Raw genomic sequence first — 5,585 nt, forward strand, 5'->3', positions numbered from 1 at the left:
GGCTAACAGTTCACTCACAGCAGACACGCACCGAGTGGGATTATATATTCTCTTGTTTCATAAGAAATTATGAATAGTTTTTACTACTTGCTTATTACTAGTCATCTGATAACCTCCACCGAAACTCCTCCTACTCTCATGGGTACCGTTGCATCATGGGAAACGTCATGGACGAAGGGACTCAACCAGCATACGGTTAGTTCTGGGTTGTTACTGAGCCAAGCCAAGCTAGCTTTCTGACAGAGAAACACTGGGTTGTAGGGTTCTGCGTATAATGTTTAAGGGTTCTTCTAGAGGGACAAACCAGAGAACCTTTAAGTGTGGTTTTTTTTGTAGATCCTGCATTGTTTAAAATGTTTTACCTGAGAACCGTTCCTGGTTCCATCCCTCGATGTCTCTCTTTATGATGCAGCTTAAAGGCTAATCGATTTTTTACACACACCCTCTCCTCATTTCATGCAGATTTATTTCCACATCTACAGTGTGTGTGTGTGTGTGTGTGTGTGTGTGTGTAGTAGCACATAGCCGTGGTCTGCAGCATTTTACCCACAGGAGAACTGGAGCCCATTAATCCACAATACACACTCGTTACCAGCCGAGTCTGAGAGGTGGTTAATGTACAATAACTCTTCTGTGACAATCCTGGAGCTCAGAGTCTTCTCTGTACACAGAGTGTAAGGACGGAGGTGAGCTCTGACAGGAGAAAAACAACAGAACACGCATAAAACACAAATAAAATGTTGTTTCAGACGGCAAGAAAATGCTAAAAAGGAGAGAAGGCCATGTTCATTAAAATAAAGCCCAGGGTTTTTTTAATCTCTTTAAACTGAAAGGAGATATAATTGTTAGAATTATATCAAAATATTCAACACTACAGCCCCAAAACACAGCACACATCCGAGAATCCTCCTGATTAAAGAGGGGAAGAAAACGAGGAAAACACCTTTTTCATTTCACATTTCAGTACAGTAGTCATTTTTATCACGTCACAAATAATAAATAGAGTAATTAGAGAAACTGGCAAATAACATACATACATTTTACATTATAAACGTTCTTTACATGCTTTATATCTTTATTTAAATAATAACAATAATAATAATAATAATAATAATAGTGCAGAATGGTTAAATGATTTTGAATATGCAAGCATTTAAAGTTAATGTAAATATTATTCTATGTATTTTTCATATACATAATATTTATTATTATTATTACTGGTGGTGGTTTATTTCTTAAAGTACAGTGTTCTGTTTATTTGAATATTCTTATGCATCTTAAGATGTCTTAATAGTCCTGACTAAAATAAAACATATTCCTCTTATTATTATTAGTAGTAGTAGTAGTAGTAGTGATGCTATTATTATTATTATCAGTTTAATTAATAATTACATTAATAATAATAATAATAATAATAATAACAGCATCACTATTACTACTACTACTACTAAGGAGAAGAAGTGAACCAAAGTCCAAGGCCCATTCTGGGAAAATCAGATATTAGCTGCTAACATTAAATTTATATAAAAATTATATTTCATTCCAAAACTTTCCTGTCTTTGAAAAAAATTATTTTTGTTTTCATGTGACTTTGCTGACACCTTGTGGTGAGTGAGTGAGGGAGTGAGTGAGTGAGGGAGTGAGGGAGTGAGGGAGTGAGTGAGGGAGCGAGTGAGGGAGGGAGGGAAGGAGCGAGTGAGGGAGTGAGTAAGTGAGTGAGTGAGGGAGGGAGTGAGTGAGTGAGTGAGTGAGGGAGTGAGTGAGGGAGGGAGGGAGGGAGGGAGGGAGTGAGTGAGTGAGTGAGTGAGTGAGTGAGTGAGTGAGGGAGTGAGTGAGTGAGTGAGTGAGGGAGGGAGTAAGTGAGTGAGTGAGTGGGTGAGGGAGGGAGTGAGTGAGGGAGGGAGTGAGTGAGGGAGGGAGGGAGTGAGTGAGTGAGTGAGTGGGTGAGGGAGTGAGGGAGTGAGTGAGTGAGTGAGGGAGTGAGGGAGGGAGTGAGTGAGTGAGTGAGGGAGGGAGGGAGTGAGTGAGTGAGGGAGTGAGTGAGTGAGTGAGTGAGTGAGTGAGTGAGTGAGGGAGGGAGTGAGTGAGTGAGTGAGTGAGTGAGTGAGTGAGGGAGTGAGTAAGTGAGTGAGTGAGGGAGTGAGTGAGTGAGGGAGTGAGGGAGTGAGGGAGGGAGGGAGGGAGGGAGGGAGTGAGTGAGGGAGGGAGGGAGTGAGTGAGTGAGGGAGTGAGTGAGGGAGGGAGGGAGTGAGTGAGTGAGTGGGTGAGGGAGGGAGTGAGTGAGTGAGTGAGGGAGTGAGGGAGTGAGGGAGTGAGTGAGTGAGTGAGTGAGTGAGGGAGGGAGTGAGTGAGTGGGTGAGGGAGTGAGTGAGTGAGGGAGGGAGTGAGTGAGTGGGTGAGGGAGTGAGTGAGTGAGTGAGTGAGTGAGGGAGTGAGTGAGTGAGTGAGGGAGGGAGGGAGGGAGGGAGGGAGTGAGTGAGGGAGGGAGGGAGTGAGTGAGTGAGTGAGTGAGGGAGGGAGGGAGGGAGTGAGTGAGTGAGTGAGTGAGTGAGGGAGTGAGTGAGTGAGTGAGTGAGTGAGGGAGGGAGTGAGTGAGTGAGGGAGTGAGTAAGTGAGTGAGTGAGGGAGTGAGTGAGTGAGTGAGGGAGTGAGGGAGGGAGGGAGGGAGGGAGGGAGTGAGTGAGTGAGTGAGTGAGTGAGTGAGGGAGGGAGGGAGGGAGTGAGTGAGGGAGTGAGTGAGGGAGGGAGGGAGTGAGTGAGTGAGTGGGTGAGGGAGGGAGTGAGTGAGTGAGTGAGGGAGTGAGGGAGTGAGTGAGTGAGGGAGGGAGTGAGTGAGTGGGTGAGGGAGTGAGTGAGTGAGGGAGGGAGTGAGTGAGTGGGTGAGGGAGTGAGTGAGTGAGTGAGTGAGTGAGTGAGTGAGGGAGTGAGTGAGTGAGTGAGTGGGTGAGGGAGTGAGTGAGTGAGGGAGGGAGTGAGTGAGTGGGTGAGGGAGTGAGTGAGTGAGGGAGGGAGTGAGTGAGTGGGTGAGGGAGTGAGTGAGTGAGTGAGTGAGGGAGGGAGTGAGTGAGTGAGTGAGTGAGTGAGTGAGGGAGGGAGTGAGTGAGGGAGGGAGTGAGTGAGTGAGGGAGTGAGTGAGTGAGTGGGTGAGGGAGTGAGTGAGTGAGGGAGGGAGGGAGTGAGTGAGTGAGTGAGTGAGTGAGTGAGGGAGGGAGTGAGTGAGTGAGGGAGTGAGTGAGTGGGTGAGGGAGTGAGTGAGTGAGGGAGGGAGTGAGTGAGTGAGTGAGGGAGTGAGTGAGTGAGTGAGTGAGTGAGTGAGTGAGTGAGGGAGGGAGTGAGTGAGTGGGTGAGGGAGTGAGTGAGTGGGTGAGGGAGTGAGTGAGTGAGTGAGTGAGTGAGGGAGGGAGTGAGTGAGTGAGGGAGTGAGTGAGTGGGTGAGGGAGTGAGTGAGTGAGGGAGGGAGTGAGTGAGTGAGTGAGGGAGGGAGTGAGTGAGTGAGTGAGTGAGTGAGTGAGTGAGTGAGGGAGGGAGTGAGTGAGTGGGTGAGGGAGTGAGTGAGTGGGTGAGGGAGTGAGTGAGTGAGTGAGTGAGTGAGTGAGGGAGTGAGGGAGGGAGTGAGTGAGTGAGTGAGTGAGGGAGTGAGGGAGACTACATACTTTTACACAAAGAGCACATGACAGTGTAATGACTCCCAGAAGTCCAGGTAAGAAAGTGAATCAGATGACAGCAGTGTGAAAGAGTAACAGTATAAGTTGCTGTAAATATAATTTAAGGAGTAGCAGCTGGATAGAGAGTATAAAAATGATATACGGTTTTTATAAATATTGTAGCAGCAAAAACGCAGGTAGTGAATACAGAGATGTGCAAAAAAATTGCAAAGAGAATGGGATGGTGTTCAGTTGTGTGTGTGTGTGTGTGTGTGTGTGTGTTTTCAGTCCAGTCTCTGAGTGTTGAGGAGTCTGATGGCTTGGGGGAAGAAACTGTTGCACAGTCTGGCCGTGAGGCCCGAATGCTTCGGTAAAGTCACAGTTTGCAGCAGCAATCCAAAAAGTACAGTGTGCAATAAAAATAACATAAATATATTCAGTACAAAATTATAAAGTATAGTATTGGATAGAAAGTGAGTATGGCCTTATATGAGCTGGTGCTAACGTTTCATCCAAGCGCTTCAGACAGAGCGTGCTTGCCTTGGTGATGCTCTCACTAAACCAGGTTATTCAGATAACTAGCTCAAAATCCAGACTAAACCAGTCCATGTCAGGTCTGAAGTGGAGAATACGGAAACTGGGCACGTAAGACTTTCGATGGAGAAGAAAGAACTCTGAAGACTTGAGGGTTTGTGTCTGGATTGTAACAGAGAAGGACATTTCCAAGCCAAATGTTTATTTAGACTGAAGTTTAATGTGCTGATGGCGGAATATCGTTAATAAAATCATTTGTCGAATGGATTTACATTTCCAGAAATGTCACTTAAAGCCTAATGTTATTTATTTATTTATTCGTTACTGTTTTCTGCTGCATTTTTACAGGATTATTGTACAGTCTGAACCGCTCTATTAGATCATAAATGAGATATATAGCCTGCAGTGTATGGCTGGACCATAGTTTTTCTAGGCCATACTGTAAATAAGTTATTATTCAGTCATAATTAGTCATTTTTGCTGGTATGTCTGTCATACAAGTCCCTGTGAATGAGCTGTTACTCTAGAGAGTCACATTCATATTCATTCATTCATTCATTCATCTTCAGTAACTAACTGATCCTGGTCACCATTGTGGTGGATCTGGAACTAATCCCAGGAGCACAGGTGCAAGGTGGAGAGTTCACCCCAGATATGATGGCAGACCATTGCAGAGCACTACACACACACACACACACACTCACATTTACAGTCTCTTTCACACCTAGGAGAGATTTTGCATACAATTTGTCTACCTGCATGTTTTGGGAACCGGGGAACCCTGAGCAAACCCACATGAACCCGAGGAGAACATGCGAATCTCCACCCAGACAGTAACCTGAGCTCAGGATCGAACCTGGAAGAAACCCTGGAGCGTTAAGGGTGGCAACTCTGCCTGTTCCACCACCTTGATATTCATGTCATGCTCAATTTCAAAGCCTCTATGGTTGTGTAAAATTGATGATTTTGTTTTTTTTTTAAATGTGAATCTTCTGCCCTCTGGTGGTGACTGAGTGAACTGCTCTCAGGAAAGCCTACAGGATTGCTCCAAATAATGTACAGAAATCTGGAAAAAAAAAAAATTAGTCAAATATTTTGTCAGTTATTTGCTCTTAGCTCCATAATATTGTCCTTAGAACAGTTTACTATATCTATACCCTACAATAACATATTATATTGTGTTTTATATGTAGATGGCACCCTAGATTAGTAAATAATATCAAATAATATCAGTAATATATAATACTTTTATAATTAGCCCATGTTTTATTAAAATTTTTTAATATTACAGCTATTGTGACATGTTTACAGTGATTGATTAGTTGTTAAATTATATGATATTATAAATTTTTTTTACAGTAAATAGGAAAGTAGAGTGCTCGGTTATTGACTCGTCGTCCTGCTCGC

This window comes from Pangasianodon hypophthalmus, chromosome 13, assembly GCF_027358585.1.
Source record: "Pangasianodon hypophthalmus isolate fPanHyp1 chromosome 13, fPanHyp1.pri, whole genome shotgun sequence".
NCBI classification, from domain to species: Eukaryota; Metazoa; Chordata; class Actinopteri; order Siluriformes; family Pangasiidae; genus Pangasianodon; species Pangasianodon hypophthalmus.